At 40.1% G+C, this 27,886-nt stretch overlaps 1 long non-coding RNA gene across 2 annotated transcripts in view; it reads left to right on the forward strand.

The window, feature by feature from the left end:
- LOC103548059 (uncharacterized) overlaps positions 1-27,886 on the forward strand; it is a 64,200-nt gene that overhangs the window by 25,322 nt on the left and 10,992 nt on the right. Inside the window, exon 3 of one of the 2 annotated variants that reach the window (XR_011543358.1) lies at positions 11,817-11,935. The exons of the other annotated variant lie outside the window; for it this stretch is intronic. This is a non-coding gene — a long non-coding RNA (uncharacterized lncRNA). The remainder of the gene's footprint in view (positions 1-11,816; positions 11,936-27,886) is intronic. 2 annotated transcript variants of the gene reach the window in all.

Below are 27,886 nucleotides of genomic sequence, written 5' to 3' on the forward strand. Positions count from 1 at the left end.
TGTATACCACATCTTCTTTATCCACTCATTCATTGATGGGCACTTAGGTTGTTTCCAAGCCTTGATCATTGTGAATAACACTGCAATGAACATGGTGGGGAATATATCTTTTGGAATTAGTGTTTGCATGTTCTTTGGATAATATGAATACCCAGAAGTGGAAAAGCTGGATCATATGGTATTTCTATTAATTTTTGAGCACTCTCCATACTGTTTTCCATAGTTACTGTACCAATTTACATTCTCAACAGCAGTGTACAAGGCTTCTCTTCTCTCCACATTTCTCCAACATTTGTTATTTCTTGTCTTGTTAATTATAGCCATTCTGATGAGTGTGAGGTGATGTCTCACTGCAGTTTTGATTTGCATTTCCCTGATAACTAGTGATGCTGAACATCTTTTCCTGTGCTTGTTGACCACTGTATATCTTCTTTGGAAAAATGCCTGTTCATATCATCTGCCCATTTTTTAATGGAATTGTTTGGTCTTTTGTTTGTTTGTTGAGTCGTATGAGTTCTTTATATATTTTGGATATTAACACCTTATTGGACATATGATTTGCAAATATTTTGTCCCAATTGGTAGGTTGTCTTTTCATTTTGTTGATGGTTTCCTTTACTACGCAGAAGCTTTTGAGTTTGATGTAGTACCATTTGTTTATTTTTTCTTTTGTTTCCCCTGCTTGAGGAGACATGATATTCAAAAAGATACTGCTAAGGCCTATGTCAAAGAGCATGCTGCCTATGTTTTCTTCTAGGAGTTTTATGTTTTCAGATCTTGCTTTCAAATCTTTAATCCATTTTGAGTTCATTTTTGTGTATGGTGTAAGATAATGGTCTACTTTCATTTTGCATGTGGCTGTCTAGTTTTCCCAACACCAGTTATTGAAGAGGCTTTCCTTTCCCCATTGTATGTTCTTGGCTCCCTTGTTGAAAATCAGCTGTCCATAGATGTGTGGGTTTATTTCTGGGCTCTTGATTTTGTTCCATTGATCTGTGTGTCTGTTTTTGTGCCAGTACCATGCTGTTTTGATTACTGTAGCTTTGTAGTATATTTTGAAATCAGGGAGTGTGAAATCTCCAGCCTGGTTTTTTTTTTTTGTTTTTCTCAGGATTGCTTTGGTTATTTGGGGACTTTTGTTGTTCCATATAAATTTTAGGATTCTTTGTTCTACTTATGTGAAAAATGTTGTTGAGACTTTGATAGGGATTGCACTGAATCTGTAAATTGCTTTAGGAGGTATGGACATTTTAACCTTGTGAATACATGCTACATTTTTAAACATTTTGAACAGATCAAGCAACATATAGGTTCCTAGAGAAGTTCCATGTAAACAACTTTTTCTAAGTTTAATGTTATTGACTGATTAACTCAGGATTGTTTTTTCCTAGTTGAGAATTGGCTGTCAGTTTCCCACAATCTATGTTTTACATTTCTGTCTTCTACTTTTTCAGCTTTGTTTGTAATATTCAATTAAATATGTAACAGATGTTAAAATTTCAAGTGACTTGGCACCAAGAAATAATAAATGTGAAATTTCAAAGTGAGGGACCAAATCACTATAGGTTTTCAGAGGAAAGAGCTTAGGATCTATTCTAATTCTCTCACCCACCCTAAGGTTGTAGAAACCTCCAGAGAATGGAAAAAGGGATTTTGTGAAAAATATCTTTGTACAGAGTTGTCATTATCTTATGAGCCTGTACTTCTCTCTTGCAGGAGGTTTGAGAGTAGTTTCTATATCCTACATCAGGTCTAATGAAGTTTCTACAGAGACCTGATGAAGTTTCTCATGCAGAGACCTTAACTTGTGACCTGGCAGTTGCGGGCATAATAGACTAGGGTCTACATCTGCTCAGGAAATGTAGAGGTCAAGGGAAGAACTACCTCTTACTTTGGTGGGGGCAGAAAAAAGTGTTGCCTTGTTGGATGTTTGTTGGGGCAAGGGAAGTGTGGGTGCTTCCTATGGACCGGATGTGGGCAGCAACCAAGAGAGTCAGTGTGGGGTGGTCTTTGGTCCTAACCACCAAGGCTGCCCTGAATGGTGGATGCACCCAGCAGCAGAAGCTAAAGGTGAATGCCTAGAAGCCGAAGAAGCAGTGCTCAAGACTCATCTTTCATAGAGATATACCTACAATTTGTCAAAGGAACAGAGAAGTACTTTTGAAGGATATTGTGGTAAAAACCCAACTGGTGTGTATTGCTTTACCATTCTGTTACCAACTACCTGAAGTTAGTGTCAGACTCTACAGGTTTAAACACATGGTCCCCAACAAGACTGCCCTTACTTCAGACCCACCTGTACTTTGGAAGTCCCCAGGCCACCTGTACTTTTGACTGACTGGCTATGAATTTGGGTGTTCTCACGACCTCCTTAGTTGATTATTTGCTATTATGCTCACAGAACTCAGGAAAGTGCTGTACTTATGATTAGTTTTGTTATAAAGGGTCTACATAGGGTGGGCAACGTCTGAGAGAGAATGCAGAGCTTCCGTGCCCTATCCTTGTTGAGTCAGAGTATGTCACTCTCCTGGCACATCGATGTATTCACCAACCAGGAAGCTCCTCTGAGCCTCTGGGTCCAGAGTTTCTTCCAGGGTCTCATTACATAGGCATGATTGATTAAATCATTGGCCATGTGATTGAATTTAATCTCCAGCTTCCCTCCCCTCCCTGGAGGCCTGGCTGGCCCAAAGTCTCAACCGTCTAATCACACAGTTGGTCTTTCTGGTGACCGGCCCTCATCCTAGAGCTGGTCACCTTCCGCTACTCACCTCATGATCATAACAAAGATACTCCCATCACTCAGGAAATGCCAAGGGGTTTTAGAAACTCTCTGCCACAAACATGGGACAAAGGCCAGGCAAATTATTATACAATAAAGGGCTCAGTAGGAACCTCTGAAGAGCCCATGAAAGCACCAGGAGACAGAAAGTCTTCTTGAAACTTCTGCCAGGCCCAGGGTGTGAGACACCAGCTGATGATGGCAATAGTTCAAGTAAGACTTTTCCTGCTTTTTCCCTTCTTCTCTTCCAACATGCCAGCCTTGCAGGGGTCAAACTCAGGTAGTAAGGGAACAGAGAAACAGAGATGCCAGCCAAGCCCCCACCCTCACCCCCACACCAGGCTTCCATTCTGAATCAGGATTAAGCTGGGAGAAGAGAGAAGATCTGATATTAAATCAAATTCAGAGTTTTGATTTACCTTCTGGACCGAACATTCTAATTATGCATCCAGTGTGTGTTTGTCTATTAAAGTGATCATAGGACCTAAGAGTGAAGAACAGAAAAGTCAGGGACCTGGCGATAATTTTCAACAAGGGTTGGGGGAAACTATCCACATTAAATGAAATTTAAAAGAAAGATGGAATGAAAAAATAGGTGTTTCAATTAACTAAGTTTTGATTGTTTGATTAGTGTTTGTTGAACACACTAATTTCAAATTCTTAAATACACAAAGGAAGAATTTCCATTTAAGCAGAGTTTCTCAATCTTGGCGCAACTGACATTTTGAGCCAGTTAATTCTTTGTTGTGGGAGCCGCCCTGTGCACGGTGGGGTGTACGGTAGCAGCCGTGGCCTCTACCCGCTAGATGCCAGTAGCACTCCCCTCCCAAGCTGTGACAACGAAAAATGTCTCCAGATTTTGCTAATTGTCCTCTGGGGAGCAAATTGCCCCCAGCTGAGAAACACTGATTTAAAGTAACGCTTTTTTAAATCAAAGATTTTTTTTTTGATTCAAATAATCATCCCTTATTTGTTTTGACAGTGTGGATGGTCATACATTATGGCTTTTTAAAGTAGTAGGTAGCTGCAATTCTACTTTTGTGGTTGTTCTCATCCTGAAACAAGTTCATAGGTTTTTTGTGAAAAATTTATTTCACATTGGTCAAAAACACTGACAGAATTTTGGGCCGCTCAAAATGAATAGTCTGTTGCTTAACAGCTATGTTAACGTTTGCAATGTCTTTAATCTTATTATATGAAAATTTAAATAAAATCGTTGTTGCTTTTTGTTTTGTAAGATATGAAATGTTGCTTACATGATCCCGATTTGTCATTGTTATCAGAGTCTTATGCTAAAAATCTTAGCCAAGGAAAACCCTCTTGCAGCCTCGGGTGCTACAGAGAAAACTTAGGTGTAGATTTTTTTTAAAAGCTGTTTTCCAAGAAGTTTGCTGTACTTCAGAAGCTTCGACACAACAGGCTTTGACTGACTGCTTTGGCCACACAGCTCCTCCCTTCCACGTGTTCTTGACAACAGCAGCAAGTCAAAGAAGCTGGTGGCATGGAGTGATTCCTGCCACTGCCTGCTAATGCAGAGGCTTGGATCTAGAAAATTCCCTTCCACATATCAGAAGCACGTATTTTTCAATTGAGAAATAAGTGATAGATGGAACTAGTTTTGATGTTTCAACATACTCTACCTCCCCTACTGTATTTATTGCTTTATGGCTGGCCAATATTTTAGTTTACTACTGTAAAAATCTGTGAAGGGTCTGAAATTTTACACTTTGTTGTTATTGTTCTTTTTGTTGTTTGTTTCTTGTATTTCTTGTAAATGGATAGTTTTATCAAATGGTTTGACTAATTTTAGGTTTATTTATTTTTTTTGGCAGGACAACTTTATATAGGTTTGTACAGGTACTTTGTCCTTCTGTCAGAAGCATCTAATGTGTGTGATATTAGCTGTCATTAGTGATCATTGCCTAGATACATTTTCTTATGAAGGGATGCAAAATAGTGACTTCATTATACTATTATTCTTTCTTCACTTATTAACTATAATATTTGTATAAGAAGAAATCCATCCTCATCTAATATATGGTTACTCTGACTGAGATACAGTCCGTATAGGAAAGGCAGGATAAACCACTGGATTATTTTGCTTAAATTGCCTGTTTTCAAAATAATGAGTTGGCATATTAAGTATTTTCCAGATGTAACCCTTGAGGATTTTATCTTGTTTATTTCTTGATATTTCATTTTTGTTTAGTTTAGTTTAAGTTTCATTATGAACTCATGGACTTAAACATATTTGATGTGGTCCTATCCACTGTTGTTATTTTCCCTAATGATGCTCAAATTCACTCAACCTCACCAGTAGGGAGCCTCTTTAAACTGACTTAAAGAATCCTTCAGATTGGAAGTAGTGTTTTTTGATACTCTTTACTTTCTGCTACAATAACGTATTCTCGGATCAGTTTAGATAATACGTGCCTGAAAAGTGGAAGCTGAACTTACACCAAGGAACCCTAGTTCTTTTAAGTGGGAAATATTTTTGGGAAGCTATCATGTGGGTAACAGGGTGTACATTTCTACTGTTTTGGTCATTTATTCTAAGCCCTTTTATTGTCAGAACAAGGAAATGTGTGTGTGTGTATGTGTGTGTACACAATGTTCGCAGTGGCTTCAACATTAAAACTCATTGACTGTCTCTGTCCTGTAATGCACACACAGTGGTTTCAGCATAATAATACAAACAGCAGCAGCCGCATGAACAGTGAAAACAGTTTACATTTAAAAGTTGTTTTTGTCCTTAGGGCATACCCCCCTCGAGTTACAGAAATTACTGCATCTTAAATTTGCTTGAGAGAATTCCTTCCCATATGATCATTTCACATCTCAAAAGATAGTTCTATTTGTTTCATTTCACTTTGGAGTTTTTAGAAATTCCTTTTTAAAAACTTCACTTTGTTTTATATTTGTGTAAAATATTTATATGGTTCTAAATTAAAATCTCCCAACAAAGCGTAGTTTTTAAAAGCCCCAGCCAGCTGCCGAGTTCTTTAATATTTGGATGTACTACAGTTTAAAAGGTTCTAACTTGGGTTTTTCTAATTTAATCAATTTATTCATAACAGTTTAGCAGTCAGCAAATTCAGGATGCTGTTAATGTTCTTATTTTCCTACAAATAGTTTAATAGTCTTTCTTTCATTGATCTATATCTTATTCATAAATACCTAATAAAAACACTCATGATATGTGTCCATAAAGATTCATTAGAATATAGACCACTGGAATTTTTTTTCTTTTATTACATCAGATTAACTGCCTGTCAACTGTTGCAGAAGTCCACCAGATTTTATACTTCTTACAAGTTAGCCTATTACTGTTTCATAGATGCCGGCAGAAGACACAACAATCTTGAATCAGAGACACAAGGCTTTGTTAATTACAGCACAGCCAGTATGAGCATGATATTGCATTGGTTTTCCCTTCCCCTAAGTCCCACTGAGGTGACACAGAAGGGTCCCGGTGGATGCTATGCATGTAGTGGGTTGTCTCACACTGAGGAACACTGAGCTTGAGGACTCCACTGCTTATATAATGAGAAGGAAGCAAGCCCTCTCTTTCTCTGGGGAGAGATATTACCTCATCGCTCAAGGTTGTTTGCTACAAACACACATCTGAGAAATGGACCAAGTAAAGAACTGTCAGGGCCCTGCATCCTTGACAGAAGCAGCAAGAACCTACAAGGACACTCAGAGCCTATGGTGATTGCCTGTCCCAACAAATACCTGTGTATACAGGCCACATCTCCAGACTTTTGACAAGTCAAACAAGTTGGCTAAAATATACAGAGAACTGATTTGAGGCAGTTTGCCTTAAAGCACGTGATTTCAGTTTTCAGTAGTTTGGCTAAACTATCCATACCAAACCAACCTGGACTGTCGTTGTTTTTCAGGCTATTTTATTTCTTACAGTCAAGTAAAAGGATGCAAATTCAGACAGATATTGGGACAAAGGCTCTTAAAGCAGAAAGCCATCTAGCAGCAAAATGTGTGCTTGATCGGAGGGGCTGATTCCAGTTACACGTCTCTGTGGCTGGGAACGAAGAGTGGAGGCCTCTGGTTCTTCCCAGTCGTTTTCATTGAGCCGTGGCTGACCCAGGTCGGCACTGATGCTCTCAACACAATTATTTGTTCTAGATTTAAATCAGATTTGTTTGGATTTCATGAATTCTTTCAGGCCATTTTGTACTGGAAATAAGAAATTTTAATATTTAGTTGCTGAGTTAATACTCATTACTAAGATAAGCCCTCGTTCATTGCAGTTGGAAGACATCGGTTAGAGTCGTTAAATAACTCTTTTTTTTAATTAGAGAGGAAAAGATAGTTTTAAGAACGTCTTACTTGAAGAAAATGAAATCATGATAAGAATTGGGAGATAATCCTAATTGCAAGGCAGTTTTGACAATTTAACAATAATGGGAACAACAATTTATCGCTCACTGCTACATTGCAGGCACTGTGCTCAATGTTTCACAGCGTTATCATCCTAATCCTCGCACAATCTTTGTAATGTGTTTTCCCCATATTCTAAATGAGAAACACTGAGGCTCAGAAAGGTAAATAACCTACCCAAAGCCACGTGTCTAGTAAGTTGTGGAGATAGGATTGGAATCTGTGCACTGACGTCAAATCCTTACTCTTTTCACTCTTAAAATGACTCTTTAGAATATGAAAAGTACACAAATCAAATGTTCTACTGAGGAGACTCTAAATCTTCTACATTTAATATCCTCGTTAAGTGATGCGCTAAGGAGGGAGGCATTAAGGCTAAGTGAATTTTGAAGATCAGTGCTACATACCCACAATGTGGTCTGCAACTGATGCCAGCCTGTGAACTATTGATTAATGGTCCACAAAGTACAGAGCTGAGATTAAGTGTTTAGAAACTTTTATAGCAATTAAATATTGCTGGGACATCCAAGCACGTGATCAGTGGACTTGTGTTGTTGAACAAGGTCTAGACAAGTTTAGGTGGTGTTGAACTCAACATGGTCAGTCTCTTGGGCGTGCAGTGAGAGGTGCCAACTACTTGTGCACAATAGGGCCACATATTCCTCTACAGAGATCGGAAATAAAAAAGAAACTGATCCTTCACCACAGATTGTTTGAACATTATTCTAAAATGACTTAAACACACCAATTAAGCCAATTCCAAATTAATCTCTATTACTCTTTCTGAAAGATTATTACACATTCTCCTGGTTCCAAGAAGCACTGTGGCTTCTTGCGTGGTCACTACAAAGTTTAAGACTTTGTGGCTGGTAATGAGCAGAGAAAGCAGAAGAAACATGGTTATGGAGCCATTGTGTGTGGGAAGGGAGAGGATGTTGACAGGCTGGACAAGGGGTCAGAAATGTGTGTTTAGGTAGCTGTCGAAGACTTTCCCATGACCAGTCAGAAAAACAGGAAAACACACATCATAGATTATAAACACTGGGAGGGCCAGCATCAAACAACAGGTAGGAACTATGTGATCTGCAGGAAGAAGGGAGATGGTCACACACCAAGAAGAAGAGACCCCAGGAGAATTATCAGTATGGTACGGGACAAGATTCAGAGACAGAACTTTAACAAGGCAATGGATTATGCTTATAAAAGTTCCTATATAGTCAGGGGGCAATCCCCTGTCTAGGTTGATCTGAGGCTGGTAAGTGCAGATAAGTGAGGATATTTGAATGGAGTAGGAAGTGTGAGGGAAGAGAAAAAGGCACTTCTTTTCAGGCAAAGATTGGGGTCCTATTATCAGATTCTCAGTGACAAATTTTACCCAGAAAATTTGGATGATTTAAAATCTTAGTTGGATTAATTTTGCTACCAGAGAAGGTTATCTATCTATCTATCTATCTATCTGTCTGTCTGTCTATCTATCTATCTATCTATCTACCTATCATCTACGTACCTCCCTATCTACTGCCAATCTGTCATCCATCCATCCAATTTCATTTCACAAAGCATCTACAGAAAAAATAAGAACACATGTTTTTAGAAGACTAAGGTGAAGAAAAGATGGTATTATGATTCTGAAATATTAACCATGTAAAACTCTGTTAATGAAAAAAGTAATAACCTCAAAAACTAATATAAATTTAAATCACAGTACCACACAGGGTGAGGATGTTGACTAGAAACATCCTAATAGATTCTAACATACTAACTAATGTTAAAAACGTTTCAGTTACCATCATTATTTTATTTAGTATGTTAATGGCCTGATGAAAATTTCTTGCTATAAATTTTTATGTTCTAATATAGAATCCAAGTAGAAATAAAAGCCATTATCTAAATTTCTTCCAGTCTTTTGCCCCGGGTCAATTTTCTACTGAAAAATTTTTTCTATGAAGCATTATAGCTATATAATATGTGTATTGATTCTTTAAAAATAACATTCTTACCCTGCTGAATGCATCTGAACCTTACATCTATTTGAAAAGTTTTATGAAAGGATCAATAATTATGCTCTTTGCTGTTCTTGCTGTATAATCTTAGAATTCAAATTTATGTTTACTGTGTTATTTTTACTGGCTTAAGAACTGTAGAAGTTCTTCAGGTCAGTTTCACTGATAATTCTGTAGGTGACCACTAATGCACTGTAACTAAAGGAAGGGTCTCCTGGAAGAGCCCATGGCCACCCAAAGATTCCCCACCCTACTCTCTTTACGAGGTAATAAAGAATTTGAGAATAAACTACAGAAATGTTTTATCAAGCACATAATACTATTTATAAAGGCATTAACCTCTGCAACTCATGATATTGAATGGATAGATGGATGGATGGTTGAATATATGATGGATGGATTGATGGATGGATAAATAAGATAACGGTTTTCTATTGCTTTGTAACCAACCACATCCAAAATTAGTGAATTAAAAAACAAGTCATTTGTTCATCTCATGAACCTACAATTTGAACAGGGCTCAGAGTGAATGGCCCATCCCTGCTCTACACAGCATCAGCTAGGGTGTCTTGACTGAGGGCTGGAGGATCTGATTCCAAGATGGCGCACTCACGCGACTGGCTAAGTTGGTGCTGGTTGTTGTTTGGGACCTCAGCCAGGGCTGAGTGCCAGGGCTTTGGTTCTTCTCCATGTAGGTCACTCTGTGTGGCTTGGGATTTTCATTGCTTGATGGCTGGGTTCCAAAGGAGACCAACCCCTCAGAAAGAGTGTTAGGCAGAAGTTATATTGTCCTTCATGACCTAGCCTAGACAGTCATAAAGCATTGCTTCCACCATACTCTATTAGAGTTGCTCGAACTCCACTCTATTGACATTTTTGGCCACATAATTCTTTGTTGTGGGGCTGTTCCATGCACTGTAGGATGTTTAGCAGCAGTAGCACCCTTCCCACCGACTGTGACAACCAAAAATGTCTCCAGACACTGTCCTATATTCCCTAGGGGACAAAATACCACTGGATGAAAACTACAGGTCTATTATTTGAAGCAGTCACAAAGACCTGCCCAGGTTAAAGGGGGAAGAGAAACAAATTCCATCTATTTGTAGGAGAATGGCAAGGTGTTAGAAACACATGTGAGACAGAAAATATTATTCTGGCCTTTTGGGGAAATGCAACTTGCCATAGTAACCTTTTAACTAATGCTAGGGACTAAATGTTTGTGTTCCCCCAAATTCTCACGTTGAAACCCTAATCCCCAATGTGATGGTGTTTGGAGACGGGGCCTTTGGGAGATAATTAGGTCATGAGGGTGGAGCCATTACGGGGCATTAGTGCCCTTATAAGAAGATGCTTATAAGGAGCAGACTTGCTTACTCTCTCTCTCCCCACCTGTGAGAACATAACAGGCAGAGGGCTGTCACCAGGAACTGAATCAGATGACACCTTAACCTTGGACTTCTCAGCCTCAGAGAACTGTGAAAAAGACATTTCTGTTGTTTAAGCTGCCCAGTCTATGGTATTTTGTTCCAGCAGCCTAAACTAAGACAACTGAAGAGTATACATTTTTTCTTCATATTTTCTGTGCTGATTACTAAAACTATTCCAGAGTTGTGGCGTGGCCTCTGACTCTAGAAAATTCTTATCTTATTTGTTCTTATTAAAGAAGACGCTTCATTCTGAATGTACCATCTTGACAATTTTGTTGATATCTCAATTGTATGAAGCAATACTCAAGGTGAAAACCCATAATCCAATTAAAATAAATTATTTACATTATAGTCCAACAAATTGGACCATTTACCTTTATTCTTTCCATTATTCCCAGTCTACAAACTCGTGACACATAGATGTAGTATCTTTTCATCAAACTTTTAATCTTCAATGATTACTTTCTAAGCTAGAGCTGCTTAGTTCTCTTTCTGTGCTTCTACTGCCATGTCACTTCAGTGGAACTTCTCACTCTAGTCTACGGAACTTAACACTGGTGATGTTTTCCTGTATTTTCTCTAGTTTATCAATATTTCTGTTGTGCAGCATCAGAATAAAATGAGTGTTTTACATGCCTATCTTGATTTGGAGAAGAAGTCTGAAGTTTTAAAAATCCTGGTGTAAGAAGTAATTGAAAGTAACAATTTTCTTTTTTAAAGCAGAGCTTAAAGCTTTGTCCAAAAATATTTTAAATTATCACTTAGAAGTATGCCCTCCTACATATCCATCCCGTAAAAAATGCCCTATACCATTTCCTCTGCAATCCTTCCAGTACTACCATGACAACTCCCTCAAGAATGTTTGGAGGACTATGGAAATGTGGGCTTTTCATTCTCAGTTTTATTTTATAAAAAGATTTTTAAAGGATATGACTTTATTTAAAAACTTGTAAAGACTTTCCATAAAAACCTAACTCATGCCTTTGAAAAATAAGGCTGTCTAACATTTACTGAGCATATTATGTAGATTACCTCATTGAATGCTCACAACTATGTGAGGTACTTTCTATTATTATCTCTATTTAATGAACAGGATAACGTGCCTTAGGTTGCTCATCTTGTCAATGGATGGCAGAGCTCTAATTCACTCCAGGCAGTGTAATTCTAGAGCCTGTGCACCTGACCATTGCTCTATCCTTCCAGCAGTCAAACGGAGCCAGAAGGTTGTCTGTACTGTCGGGCTACAGTGTGTACTTGGACTTATCCTTGGGGTGGGGAGCCCGGGGGAGCAAGGCCAGATGAACCAGCCAGGAGCCAGGTGGGTGAGTATTTTTTTCCATTATCCTTTGCTACATAGAACGCCATCCCAAAATTTAGTGGCTTAAAACAGCAACAGTTATTTCTCATGATTCCATGGGTTGGCAAGCTTCGTGGTCTTGCCCGGGATTACTCATGTGTTCACACTCATTTGCTGTGAGAGGGTTCGAGATGACCTCACTCACATTTCTGGCTGATGGTGTTGGCTGTTAGTTAGCGTGTGTATTGCTTTAATATTATTTCATATCCACTTGTTTGTGACTTAAGTGAAATTGGTTTAATCCACTTGTTTGTGACAAAGATGAAAATAATCTTGTTTTGATATAAGAATGAAGTAAATTGTGTCAGGATGTCACCATCTCATCTGCTGTTGTCACTGATAAACACTCCGCTCAGTTGATGATACTCCTGGAGGCTTATCAGTAAGAACATGGGGAGAGGCAACTATGGCATGGGGACCTTTAGACTATACATACCCAGAGTTTGCGAGGACTATTCGAGAGTTTCAGTCTGGGCAAGGCAACACCTTGCTGACCCAAATAAGCTCTCTGAAGATTTAGGGCATTAGCTCCTACTGTAATAAGGATGACTCCTTTATGGGTGGTGGTGATAAACTGTGCAGTACCCTGTGAAGGAGATCAGCGCCTGCCCACCAACACCACTGCCATCCTTCCCTAGCAACAAGCTCTGGCAACAAGGGACTTTTCACTTTTGTTTTGCACTGGCAGCTGGATGTCAGCTCTTGGTTGGTTAAGCTGTCTCTCCTGAGTGCCTCCTCTGTCAAAAGGTACACCTTGAACTAAATTTGGACTTCATTCCTTTCATCTACCCTTGCCTGGAACAATAGTTTAATTAGACCACCATTGGTTTGGAGTATGTTATGTTATGTCTTTATTGGCTTATTAAGAGACATTATCCTGTATACTATTGGCTTGTGAAACCATTATAAATCCCACAGTGAACCTGTGTTAAATAAACTATTGGCCAAGACTGTTTCAGTCTCTGAGCACAATTTTGTCCCCACCCCCTCAAACCAAACCTTGGCTTTCCTCCATGTGGCCTCTCATCCTCCGCTAATTTAGACTAAGCTTTTCCAGCATGGCGATCTCTAGCTTCCAAAAGTGTGAGAGTTGAAGCTGTAGAGTCTGTTGTGACCTAGGCTCTGGGACTTGCACAAAGTTTCTCCTGCCACATTCTTTTGATCAAAGGAAGTCACAGGCACCTACCTCTGATGGGAGATGCAGCAATATCACATTGCAAGGGGGCATATACACAGGGTAGCATGATTCTTTGGGGGCCATTATTATAATCATCATCACAGTATTTCCGTATCAGCAGTATAAGAAATCACCCCTACACTTGCTTACAACAATAACCATCATTGCTCACCAATCTGTAGGTCAGAAACTCAGGCACATCTGGGTGGGGTAGATTTTCTCTGCTCTACACGACACTGACTGGGGCAGCCATCTGGGGCTGGAGGGCCCAAGATCATCTCAGTCACATGTCCAGCACCTTATCCATAATAGCTCAAAAGACCGATGGGCCTCTCTCTTCTCATGGTGTCAGCTGGTTTCATACATATGTCTGGGTCCTTTCCACATGGCCTCTCTCCTCTAGAGCCTGTGTTCATGGCCTTTCTCTTGAGTAGGATAGACTGGACTTCTTTCCATGACAGCTAGGCCCCAAAAGAGCAAAAGCAGACATTCTTATACGGCGTTTTCATGCTGACTGGCTCTGAGATGGTCAAACAGGAAACTCCACAAGCTCTGCAGCCAGGGGGAATCTTCACTGTTACACAGGAAGCACCACAGGGGTCCATGTGTCTTCCCTGAAGGCATTTTGTCTTGACCAGACTAATGTGGAATTTATCCTCCCACTAAAAGGATGAGATCATAAAATACCCCTTCCTTCACCACAACTTGGGCAGAATCCAGAAGCAGACGGCCAGACAATATGGAGGCTCTAATTAGGGAGAGAAAGCTGCAGGGCCACCAAAATAGAAGGAGACATCTTCCCTTGGTAGTAACCAAGCAGTTGTAGGCATTTTGCAGAGTGTTCTGGAGGAAAATAAAGGCTTATTTTCGTCTGAGTGTGCTATACAAGGTCCAGGTGAAATTTTACTCCTCCAAATGCCTGTTTTCTTAACCATCCATTCCACACAGAGATATTTTTGGTTTTGATTTTTAAAGGCTTTGAACAACTTCTGCTATTTCTGACCCTGGCAGAACTGAAGGTGATAAATGTTTTCAACTTTATGCATTTAATATTCTGTGGCCCATACAGACTCTCTTTCTAGTCCCAAGGGCTAGTATTATTATGACAACAGCAGCAACAACAATAATAAATGACTGGTATTTAAGAGAAATGTGTGCCTTTTTCAAAGCACATCCACAGTCATTGTTTATTTTTATCTTCTATTGTCTCACTGGTGAATCTGGGTTTCCTGTGGCTCCTGGAAGTGTGGCTACACGTGAAGAAGCAGAAGCTGTGAAATATAAAATGGCGCCACTCTTGCATCAATTTCCTTTCAAGTATTTGGGCATTTTATTATTTCCTTCTCTGGTTTAAAAGTTTACTATTTTTAGCGAAAAGCAAAACCATCATATTTGGAAGCCAAAATTTAATTAGAACCCATAAATGCTAATTTTGTTTTCCTCTAATGGGAGTCATTATTTGTAGTGGTTCCTGTATGTGTCCTCATTAACACACAAAATGAAAAGTAGCGGTGTTATCGGTTTCATTAGGCTTAACATTTAAAATTGTGTGTTCAAAGATTATTAAGGTTTGTTCAAAGCTAATGAGTGTAGGGCTCATCAGTAGGTTGGCTTACAGGGAAAGGGAAAGAATTGGGTTTGTCTCTTCCTAACTCTCTCCCTCTGTGTAGGCCTGGGAGTGTTATGGCACAAAATGGGGTTCTCCTATCCAATGCACATAAAAAAGCCAATTAATTACCACATCAGCTTTTGTGGAAAGAAATCGGCTTTATTCTGAAAGATCAATCTGCAGGGAGATGGGGCCATGTGCCCTCAGATCTGTCTCCCTGACCCAGGGCTTGGGGTACAACCCATGGGATGAAGGGCAGGGTGGTCTGAAGTAAGGAGAAGCCAGGTATTGGTGATCTGCGCAAGCGTAATCAAGCTTCATGCCTCTTCATAGGATGCATGTTCACAAAACGGCGGTGTTACCACGATCTGAGGGTGGAGTTTTTAGCTCCTTAACGTCACAAAGTTCACTTGTTGAGCATTTGCACAGGCCCAGTTGATGAGTTGGTGTTCTTAACTGGCCTGAACCGGATGAGGGGTCTCGGTTCCTGAAAAACCACTCTTAATTTCCCCGTTGATAAGACGGGGTCAGTTGAACCAGTCCTGGAGAGCCCAGGGTTACAGGAGATGCTGTGGAGCGTGGCTGTAAAGACCTCCAGCGGTTCCCAGATTATGGAATGTTTATGTCACATGACACAGGCCCAGGGTAGATCCAGATGTTATGGGGCCTGAAGCTATTGCTCCTTAAGGACTTAGAAGGAGCCCTTGTGGTGAGGTGTCTGAGGCTAAAGCCATGCCAGTTTCATCGACGGGATTCTGCTGGGCTGGAAGGACTGTGGAGGCTGAGCTCCTGAGCAGAGAGGGGTGAATTGGAAGGAGGGCTGCAGAGGGGAGGAGACAGACAGCAATCTCACAGGGAGATTGCTTTAAAACAGATTAACTAAAACTGTGTGGTTAATTTCCCACTTTTTAGTCCTAGCACACATCGGACATTTAGCAAACAGCAATGGCAACAACTATATGACGAATTTCACTCCTGGACCCAAAACATGAACCAGGTGGAAAATGGTCTTCTGAATCTTTCTGATACATAAATTGTCCTGCCTATAATTTTGTTCTTTTTGAAAAATAAATATAAATCATTGTAAAACATAATAAACTGAAATTTGACTACTTTCTGGACATTTACTGTCTCAAATTTAAAGAGAAAGAAACAACAAATTCTAGAGGATGCAAAGTAATAAATTGCAAAGCACCTTCAGCCTGGTCTTTGCTCAACCTGAACTAGCAGGGAAATCTCAGAACTCTCCACAGCAGAAGGTCTCTTGGGGGAGAGTGGGTTGGCTACTGAGGAAAGCTGTGACTCTCAGGCCACCGTGCTGTGTGGGTTATATAATGGTAGCTGGGAACAACAGTATTAAAACAACAGAGAAACGTTTGCTAGCCCCCACTTATTCTCTAAGCCTTAGCTCAAACGTCACTCCCTCTAGAGACCTTCCCCAACCTCTGCAGGAAGTGCCGAGTGCTTGTCCCTTGGTTCCCCTGGGCCCTTGTTCATATTTCTCTTAGGCTGCTCAGCACACAGCACTAATTATTCCTCCCTCCTCCATGACTGTCTCTTTTAGTCTTTAAATCATGAGGGATAAGGGCTATGCCTTGCCCTCCCCCTCTTTTTGTATAAATCCCCAGGCCTTCACTTGGTTACTGGCTTATGTTAGACTTCGGTAGACTTAAAAAAAAAACTTTATGGAGACATTGTAATTTACACAAAATAAAATGCGCTCATTTAAGAATGCATTTCCATGGCTTTTGACAATATGTATACCTGCATAACCAACAACTCTAATTGACTTTTTATTTCAGCACTTTAAATATTTCACCTCACCCTCTTCTTGCTTGCAAGGCTGGTGATATGAAGTCCATTATAATTTTTATATAATTTATAAAGGTAAGGCGTTCTTTTCCTCTGGCTTCTTTCCAGATTTTCTCTTTGTCTTTGATTTTTGCAGTGCGAATATGATATGCCTAGGTGTAGATCTTTCAGTATTTATTTTGCTTGGCGTTTGCGGAGATTCCTGGATCCATGATTTAGTGTCTGCCATTAATTTTGGAAAATTCTCATCCATTATTCCTTAAAATATTTCTTTTGCTTCGTTCTCTCTTTCTTCTCCTTCTGGTACTCCAAGTGTGTGCATGTTATACCTTTTGAAATTGTCCCATGGTTCTTGGATGTTCAGTTCTGGTGTTTTTTGTGTTTTTATCTCTTTGCCTCTCAATTTGAGAAGTTTTACTGACATATCTTTGAACTCACTATTTTTTTAAATTTTAATTGAGTTCATAATGAGTTTACATCAGTGTGAGATTTCAGTTGTACATTATTTCTTGTCTTTCACCATGTAAGTGCTCCCCTTCATCCACTGTGCTCCCCTCCTTCCCCTGGAAACCACTGAACTGTTTTCTTTGTCCATGTGTTTGTTTATATTCCACATATGAGTGGAATCAGCTGGTGTTTGTCTTTCTCAGTCTGGCCTATTTTGCCTAGCATAATTCCCTCCAGGTCCTTCCATGTTGTTGCAAATGGGATGAATTTGTCTTTTTTATGGCTGAGTAGTATTCCATTGTGTATATATATATATACATATATATATATACCACATCTTCTTTATTCAGTCATCAGTTGATGGGCACTTGGGTTGCTTCCATGTCTTGGCTATTGTGAATAGTGCTGCAATGAACACACGGGTATATATGTTACTTTGGGTTGTTGATTTCAAATTGTTTGGGTAGATACTCAGTAGTGGGATAGCTGGGTCATATGGTAGGTCTATTTTTAGTTTTTTGAGGAATCTCCATACTGTTTTCTATAGTAGCTGCACCAGTTTGCATTGCCACCAGCAGTGTATGAGGGTTCCCTTCTCTCCACACCCTCTCCAACATTTGCTATTTTTAGTCTTAGTGATTAGAGCCGTTTTAACAGGCATAAGGTGGTATCTTAGTGTAGTTTTGATTTGCATTTCCCTGATGATTAGTGATGTTGAACATCTTCTCACGTGTTTATTGGCCATCTGTATATCTTCTTTGGAAAAATGTCTGTTCATATCCTCTTCCCTTTTTTTGATTGGGTTGTTTGTTTATTATTGTTCAGTTTTGTGAATTCCTTATATATGGTGGAGGTTAACCCCTTGTCAGATACATGATTTGCAAATATTTTCTCCCAATTGGTAGGTTGTCTCTTTGTTTTGATTCTAGTTTCTTTTGCCTTGCAGAAGCTCTTTAGTCTGATGAACTTCTACTTGTTTATTTTTTCTTTTTGAACTCACTAATTTTTTCTTCGGCTGAGTCCAGTCTACCAATGAGCTCATCAAAGGTATTTTTGAGGGGCCAGCCCCATGGCCGAGTGGTTAAGTTCTCGCTCTTTGCTTCAGCAGTTCAGGGTTTCACCAGTTCAAATCCTGGGCACGGACATGACACCACTCATCAGGCCATGCTGAGGCGGCATCCCACATGCCACAACGAGAAGGACTCACAACTAAAAATACACAGCTATGTACTGGGGGGCTTTGGGAGAAAAAGGAAAAATAAAATCTTTTTTTTAAAAAAGGTATTTTTGATTTCCAGCATTTATTTTTGATTCTTTCTTAGACTTTCCATCTCTCTGCTTGCATTGCCCATTTGTTTTTGCATGTGGTCAACTTTTTCCGGTAAAGTCCTTAACATATTAATTATAATTATTTTAAATTCCTTGTCTGATAATTCCAAAATCTGTTTCATATCTGACTCTGGTTCTGATGATTCTTTGTCTCTTCAGATCGTGCTTTTTCTTGCCTTTTAGCATGCCTTGTAGTTATTTTTAGTTGAAAGCCAGACATGATGTATCAAGCATTGGAGATGAGGTAAAAGGCCTTTCTTGGGAGGTTTTGTGTCAGTCTGGCTAGGAGTTGGGCTGTGTCTAATGTTTTCTGTAGCTGCAGATGCCAGAGACTTCAGATTATCTAGTATCCTTGTGTTTGTGTCTTTAGTTGTCTTTGAGCTTCCCTGAGAGCTCCTCATTGAACAGTCTGAGTCTTGCAACTCTTTCACCTGCAATCCGTTGTTAACCTGGAGCCTTCCTGGTGTGTTGGTAAGGGGTGGGGCAAGGGGGGGCCTTCCATAGTCCTATGATTAAGTCTCAGTCTTTCAGTGGGCCTGTGTCCCTAGGTTGTGATCTTCACAAACATTTCTTAGCTCTTTTTTTCCATCCTTAGGTGAGACAGGAAGGCTAGAGGGAGTGGAGTTGCTAAATGCCCTTTTTGTAGGTGAAATAAGGTTCTGGTGAAGTCTTTCTGCTTGGAGGGTAGGCCTTTGTCTGGGACTCTGGATGTATTTCGAAAAGGTTGCTATTCTCCTCCCACTGCTGGAGCCACAGGGTGATCCTTCTTGGCTTTCACTGTAAGGACCTGGTGGAGTTCCTGGAAGTAAAGGCAATAAAAGTGTGAGGGCGCCTTGGTCGCTGCAGCTCCTAGCAGTGTCTCACTCTCCTGCCGGTCCACATTCGCCTTCAATGATTCATCAATATTACCATGAGGGTGTTCCTACCAGTTTATAGCTCCAGTGGTCTCCTTTTTCCAAGTACACTGATCTTGGCTGTGATTCTCTGTATTCATCTGTCTTTCTCCAGATTTCAGGGTGGCAGTTTGCCTTGTGACCTCAGTTCTCCGATGGGTCCCAGAAAAGTCACTGATGTTCAGTTTGTTCAGCTTTTTTCTTACTGTAAGAGCTGAAACTGGAAGTTCTGGTTGTAGCTATTATTATCACGAACTTACAGACGAGGAAGCTGGGACTCTGTGATCTTGAATGATCCACTAAAAGTCACTCAGCCTACAAATGGCAGTCCTAACTTTAAACTTAGATTCTCCAACTTCAGGTTTAGAGCTCTTGCTCTTGTATCTTTTTTTTTTTTTTTTTTTTTTTTGCTGAGGAAGACTGGCCCTGAGCTGACATCTGTGCTCATCTTCCTCTACTTTATGTGTGGGATGCCTACCACAGCATGGCTGGCCAAGCGGTGCCATGTCCACACCCAGGATCCAAAGCAGCAAACCCCAGGCTGCCGAAGCGGAACATGCGCACTTAACCGCTGCGCCACTGGGCCGGCCCTTGTGTAAATTCTTTACTGCCCACACACAGCCCTATGAAGTAGGGTCTGTTATTAAATTCATTTGACAGATGAGGAAACAGAGAGGTTATGCAACTTGCCCAGAGTCACACAGCTGTAATGAACAGAAGCAGGACTTGGCCTAGGCACTCTGGATCCAATATCTGCTCTCTAAATCAATGTACTCCACTATCTGTTGCTTAGAGATGAGCTCTGAAGAACCAGCCCTGATAAAACGAAGCCTTTTCTAGGGTACATAGAATTGATGGTAACAACCAAATTTTCTGTTGAGTCGTTGCTATTGTTCTTAGAAATCACAGATGCTTAGAAGGGCCTTAAGAGGTCACCCAAGCCAACCCTTTCATTTTTACAAACAAAGTAACTGAGACCCGGAAAACTAAACCCCACAGAGTCAAAACATGGTAAGAACAAGTTTTCTTTTTGAAAATTACTCTAGAGTCTCAGAGAAAAGGTTTTAATTTCTCTTAAAGATTCAAAGTTAAATAAAAGAGGAAATTTCTTCATCTTCAGAACTGTGAAGCATTGAATGGATAGAAGAGTAAATTATGGAATCTCTCCAATTTCCCTGATAATTGAAGTGGTGTTGGCCTAAAACAAAGGTGATTAACTGGGACAGCTGGTTGGCTGTCTATCGTTTTCCCTGCCCAGCTTCCATTCATTCACTCTTCTCTTGGGAATGACATCCTGGTTTTTCTGATGGAAACTCCAGCCTCCCACTACCCCTGTCCCAGTCCTACTTGAGTGGGGATGGTCTTCCCCATCCTGGCTGACCCAGGCCTGGCCAATCAGAGCTTTGCCCTCCCTTGGGCACAGTGGTTCAGGGTTGGACACAGCATAGAGGCAAGGAGACTGAAATCTGGAATATTAGTAAGGCATGCTTTTTCATTCACATTTATGAGAGAACACCCCTGTTGGATAAAGCCTGCCCGAGAATGGCCCAACACAGGGAAACCAGGGGACACAAAGGGCATCATCTGAGTCACTGGATCCAGCCCTGTCTAAAGCCAGAATACCTGCATTTTTGGATGCCCGAGTCCATATGACTGTAGTCATAGGGAGCATTTGTCGAGTGCTTCTTAAGCATCAGGCAATGCTGTAAGCACTAGACGTGGGTTATCTGACTTAGTTCTCACAACAGCCTATTAAACTGTTACTATTATTACTTCCATTGTATAGATGAGAAGATTGTGGTTTGGAAGGGTGCAATTAGGTGCCTAAGGTACAGAGGTAATAAAGGGTGGACAGGCATTTGAACTCAGGCCACCTAACTCTTGGACTGGATTTTTAACCATCTACATTTACATCAGAGTCTAAAAGACAGCTCTGATTCAAAACAGATTAAAAACCACTACCACCCTCTTTTAATGGAGACTAGATAATTGCTCCAGATCTTTTCTCTGATCACAACTACAATTCTATTTTGTATTGCTTTTATATTTTGCAAAAATGGCAGCCGACTTCATTTTTAACTCTTTGCATCTTGCTTCATCTGCTTTAATCTTGTTAAAGTGGTATTTTCCCTCACAAATTTATACCAACCTGATTTTTCTGTTGATGATTAAACTCCTAATAATACTTTGGGTTTTGGAATTGCTTGGCCTGTTTTTAAATATTGCAGCCTAAAAGGCAGTGTAGACAATTTCTCAGAGCTAAAGGAATTGTCTCTCTACTGCCAGACCATTATTTCCTGGTTTGCCGCTTCCGCCTTTAATGGTGAAGTGGTCGTTCTGACGGCGGCTCGTTTATAAAAGTTACATTTTTGAAGTCTCCAAAATGGGCTTCAGTGCTCACAAAGAGGAAATGGCTCTTTGGAGAATAATGGTTGATTACTTGTTCAGTGAGAGCAAAGTTTTCCATTTCCACAAAGTAGAATTTTTAGGCTGTTTATGAAATTTCTTTCAGTGCCTCAATTTCTGGGAACTTCCCAGGGCAATTTCAAGCAAGCTCAAGAGAAAGTCCAAAGCCCCAAGAAATGTTCACAGGAGGTGCTTTTAGAGGCATGTCTGCAAGCAGAAGGTTCTCAGCAGGCGGTGAGTGAGAGGAGGCAGCGGCTAGGATTCCGCCCAGCCTATTAGGGGTCGACACTGAGTGATCCATCTCCTTATCTTCCTCTGCTCATCTTCCCTTTTTATTTTGTGAATATTTCCCCTGAGCCCTATTCTCCAACCTTGAAACAGTGAGAAGCAGCAGTGTGGGCCGTGATCAGGATTAAAGAAAAGGAAGGGAAGACGAGCCCAGATGTTGCACCCCCACCTCCATTCTGGGCATTTCTCAGCATAGATTACCCCTTACTCCCCTGCACTCCAGTTGCGGCCACTCCCATTTTACTGAGACTGTTATGACCAACTTTTTCATTTTCTTTTTCAACTTGCTTTTTATTTGAAAAGAAAATTACAAGCACATGAAAAATGTCCAAATAGTACAAAAAATTTACAGTGAAAAGTATGTCTTCTCCCAAATCCCTCAGTCCCCTGGCCTCTTTCCCAGAGGTAGCTATGGTTACCATTTTCTTTTTTCAGTTAAGAACTTGTCTTGGAAGTACTGATCCACCTTAATTTTTTTTTTAAGAGCTTTATGGAATTCCATTCTCTGTACTGGGATTAGGGTGATCACCTTGTCCTGATGGTGTGGGGAAGGAAAGATTTTCTTTCTACCTTCCTAGGTTTGATAGCTTGGTCTGTGAAATAAACTGACAACAGGCAGGTTGATAGGAGATAAGGTATACTGATTTATTAATTTTTAATATCGTGTGCACAGGGGCATCACAGGAAAAAAAGTGAATATCCAAAAAAGCTGTGAGATTTGAGAGCTTAATAAGGGAAAGAGAAGGGATGTAGGCCTCTGAGGGGAGAGTAAATGAATTTTAGGAAAGATGAACGGGCTCTTAGAAGAACAGATGGGAGGCATGAGAGTTTGTGACCAAGTTGGTCCAGGTGTGGTGTGGTTTCCAGTCTTCTCTCCTGTGATAAGAGTCCATCTTCCCTGGTTGATGAAACTCTAGGGGAGGGCATTTATGACAATTAAGTTCTGTCAATGAAATAATACATAATCAATCAATCTATAAATCAAAATTTGAGGTAAGTTTATTATGAGCTGTGTCTGAGGACTATAGCCCAGGGAGCTTCCTTACCCCAAGGAAGGAAGCACACCAAAGAAGGGGGGGTGTACAGAGTGGGTCTATACCATCTTGGAACAAAGAGCATCCATCTCATATGACAGGAATATCTCTTTTACTACTGTCATGAGATGCTTAGTTGGCACAGCAGGTGGGTGGTCACGAGGTGAACACAGCAGGTGGGTAATTAATCCTCAGTGTCCAGGAAGAGATGCTTATCCTTAAAGAAATGCCAATATGGGGGAAAACTACATGCCTATCTTTAAAGGCATCATTCTTGTCTTTGGGACATAGTAAATGCTTAAAGCAGATGTAGAATGCATGTGCAACAGGCCATGTCAGACCTTTTTGGAAAAACAAGGTCAGGCCAAATTAATTTTAAACCAAGTAGTTTCCTCATACATTCCAATATATCCTGTTGCTTGTCATTTATTCACCAGTTCCTTTTGCTCATATGGAAATATTTCTTTAAGATAAACCCCTAAAAGACAAATTGCTAGGGCAAAACAAATTTTTGTCTTTTAATAGATATTGTTGAATAACCCTCCAAAAAAGTTATACCAATTTACATTTTCACAGTGTACAAAAATGACAGTTTCCTACACAATGGCCAAATACTTTACTTTGTTATTTAAAACAAGTCTTCTCTGTTCTGACAGGAAAAGGATGATATCTAATTTTTGTTTTAATTTGCAATTCTTTTGAATGAGGTTGAGTACTGTCTAAGCATTTGAAAACCCTTTGGAATTCTTTTTGTTGTTGTTGTTAACTGCTTCTTCAGGGCCTTTGACCATTTTTCTATTGGATTGTTCTTTTTTTTACTGATTTGGAAGTGCTCTTTATAAATTAAGTAAATTAGTCCTTTCATAGTTAGATGTGTTGCAAATATATTTTCCCAGTTCTTAGTTTGTCTTTTGAATTTGTTCATATCTTTGTCATTTTAAAGTTTATGTTGCCAGATTTATCAACATTTTCTTTTGATTCTAGATTTTGTGGTCAGGAACCTCTTTATTAATAAACAAATCCAGCAACCACTCCTTCTCAAGCCCTCTATAGCATTTGACAGAGTTTACCACCTCCTTCTTGCAGGACCCTCCTTCCTTGGTCTCTTTCTAACTCTTATTGATTCCAACTTCTTTTCTGCATCTTTCTGCTCTTTTCTTCTAATTGGACATTCTCACCTGTTCCTCTTTGTTGGAAATCACCATGAGCAGCAAGATCTGGTCATGGAAATTTAGGTAAAAATGTACAGATACTAGAAATCTATTTAGTGATTTCACTTAAACAGATCATTTAATATGCACAGGACGTAGAACCTCAACTTTGCCATTGTCAAATCTGAAACAATTTAGTGATGAGTTTGATGTCCTTTATTCAAGGGAAAATAATCCATGGATTGAGGAAGTAGGTGCCTCTTAAGTAGGGGAGCCGTCTTCCTGAGGGATTTTGGGTAGGAGCAAGTTTTATAGAACGTTCAAGAGGTGTCATGGAAACAGGGCATGATTGGCTAGAGGTCGGGGATTTCCTTATAAGGCCAGCAGGTCCACCTTCTAGGCTAAGGTCAGCTATCTAAAGCTGAGTTAGAGGATTGTGATTGGTGTGTGTTCGGTTTCCTTGACAGGTGTTTCCCATAATTGCAAGCTGACTTAGGTTTAGATTTGTGACCTAAGCTGGGCCACTGGGGCAGCCTCCATTGTGGGTCCTGCTATACAAATTAATGTTATCAACATATTTAAAAAAACTACTCACATGGGTTCTTATGTTTATTTGCTATTTAGTTTATTGATTTATTTATCTCCATCTGGTTCCAGAAAAGATTTTGGGCAGGAGGAAGATTACATGCAAGAGTTGCTTGGTAAAATAAAGAAATAGTTAGAAATACCCAAGAATAATGGGATAGCTAATTCTTAATTAATCAGAAACATCATCTTTTTGAGTAATGTAGTGTAGGGGAGGAAAAATAATTATTTATCTATCCTTTTAGTTTCTTAGCTGAAACTCCCCTGTAGTAAAAGACAGGTTAACAAGAGAAAAACGGAAGTTTAATAACATGTACACCTCCTGTATACGTGGGAAATGCCTAGGAAAACTGAGTAAAACACCCCCAAATGGCCCGAGCTACCACCTTAAAGACCATCTTCAGTTAAAGACAAAAGAAAGATGTTGGGGAACAGGGAGGCCAGTTATGGGGTCTTTTCAGAAAAAGCATAGTAAACAAGGGTAAGGTGGGTATTTTTAAGTCAGGGTATTTTTAAGTCATTGATAAGAGTTCCTTGTGATTTAGAGCCATCCTTCTCTTCCTGGTACAGAGAGGGAGATTTTCCTTATAAATGCAGATTCCCCTTACGGAAGGGTGACTTCTACTTGATTTTCATAGCTTCTCCTGCATCTGCTCTTCCTTAACAAGAATTAGCTCAAAATAACCCTCATGCTAAAGAGGCATATTTTGAGATGGAATAATTTGTTACCCTTCAGTAGTTAATTTAACTGATGGTTGACTGAATGCCAAGAAGAAAGCATTTAGTTTTAATCCCTGCCAGTTGAAAAGCTTTCTGAAATATGTTAACTCCCTTGGTTAAGATTCTTCATAAAGAGTGTTAAAAACAAGACAACAGGCCCCAAACGGAATTGCTTATGTTAAACCCCACATCACCAAACCAAGAATTGACTTAGCTACAGTTTCGGCTCTCCCAGAAACAGAATCTTAAACCAGCCAATCAGAAATCACCTGATGAGCACTAGTTAGGTAATTTGCCTGATAGACCCCTGCCATCCCCTAAAGGAAAGTAACTTTGCAATAATCAATGCACTTTTTTTTGCCTAATTTAGCTTCCTTGTTCCTACTCCCTTCTGCCTATGAAACTCTTTCATTTTGTGCAGCTCCTTATTTTTTAACAAGAGAAACAATATTTACTAAAGAAAGAGACTTAAGGTATAGCAGAGATTCAACATCATCTCTGAAAGGGAGCAGAACATGCCACTCCAAAATGTATCACTTTGGCATGTGGACTATTTTGAGCTGAAGGCAATCCAGATGCAGCAGACTCAAGAAAAACTCTTACCTTTGCTTTAATAGCCTAAAAGAATTTAAATAGGGGGCTGGCCCGTAGAGAGAGCTATTGCCAGAGACAACTTTTATCTGAAAGACTTACCTGCATGGCAGAGCAAACATCTGGTTATTAACCAATTGCTCTTCTTTCCTTCCTGTGAATCACCCTCCTCCGCTTTGAAGTCCCAGGACCCTGTCCCATTCCTTACCTCAGGATGGTGTATAAGCCTCAATTGCCTGATTGCCTTTGGGGGTCTCATGTTTTTATGGGGCTCCCATACATACAAAATTAAATTTGTTTTTCTCCTGTTAATCTGTCTTATATCAATTTAATTACTAGATTAGCCAAAGAGCCTAGAAAGATGGAAGGAAAATTTTTCCACTTCAACAATTCTGAATCTTACTTCTTGTTGATTATTAATCTAGATAAATTATTCTCAACCATCTGGCAACATTTTTGATTGTTACCACTCAGTAGTGCTACTGGCCTCTAGTAGTTGAGGCCAGGGATGCTACTAAACATTCTACAATCACAGGACACTCCCTCACAACAAAGAATAACTCCCCTAAGATGTCAGTTGTTGAGAATGTAACCAGGTTGAGAAATCCTTGTTTAGATCGAGAAAAATAGGGCAGAATGGGTCCCAAACCTAGAACAGAGGTGAAAGATGCTTATTTCTGAGTTTAATGCATCCTAATTTGCTTCTTTTCCCTCAAAGTGTTAGACAGAAATGCTCTATTCATTTGAAGGTTCTAATTAGTTCAAAATTAACCTGGGGCATTAGCCCACTGTGGGATCCATGTCTGCTAACATGCGTATCCTTATTTCCCTCTTTTATAACCAATCAGATAATTATCTCTAACTCACTTAAATCTTGCTCTTCTTTTCTGGTTTAGACCCCATCCTTCATCAATTATGATACTGTGGTAGCTATTTCTTCTCAAGAATAGCTCTTGAAATGTGTGATTCTATATCATTCTCAATATGTAGTTATGTTAGCTTTAGTTAATCTTTTTTCCCTTTTGTGTGTGTGTGTGTTTGAGTGGCATCATTAGATATGCTTAAACTATGCCTAATAGCACATACAAAAATATTAGGCTTGTGAGCTCTTTAATGGCAAGGGCCATGAATGCCAGAGGCTTTTTAACAAAAAGTTCATGAAAATAAAACCTCAGGGCCCCTCACAGGCATGGTCCTCCTTCCAAGGCTCCCGTTCTCCTCCAGGGACTTGGGGAGGAAGCAGCAGCCCTGGCCACATACCAAAGGCATGGAGTGCTGCTCTAGAGCAGGGCTCACGCTCCATGCTGGACCTGCTGTTCCCAACTCTGTATCACCACCACCCTCTTCTAAGGTCTCCTCTGTGTACAACTACACTTCCCAGAATCTTCCTCCCCATGTGGTTCTGGGTTTGAATTTGCCAGCAAGAGGAACTTGTGTGAGATTTGGAAGGTGGTGGTGAGGAGAGGTTATCGCTCTTGGGAGGTCTTTCTGGATGTGCACTGCAGCTTCTCATATTTCTCAGGGAGTACAAATTTCACGGCTTCAGACTGAGAGAGTCGGTGGAAGCTTCCTCAGAGAAACTCAAGGGTTGTGGCTGTTTCCTGGTGAAATCTGAGAACTATTTGCTTTGGAGTTGGGTTGCAGTCTTCTTGCCCTTCATTTCCCCACCTCTTCCCACAGTGTGTGTGCCCTAATTCCTATATTAAACTACTTGATTTCTGTAATACTTTATAGTAACTCAATTTTCTTGACCAAAACCAGAGTGGTACAGTTGTTGGTATTGGTAGCAGGCTGCTGCCTTAACACTGTATGTGGCACTGGCTTTGAGGTCATGCAGCAAACAGCAAGAAATATTATAGGAGGTTGGAAAGGTG

Source organism: Equus przewalskii, chromosome 8 (assembly GCF_037783145.1).
Source record: "Equus przewalskii isolate Varuska chromosome 8, EquPr2, whole genome shotgun sequence".
Lineage (NCBI taxonomy): Eukaryota > Metazoa > Chordata > Mammalia > Perissodactyla > Equidae > Equus > Equus przewalskii.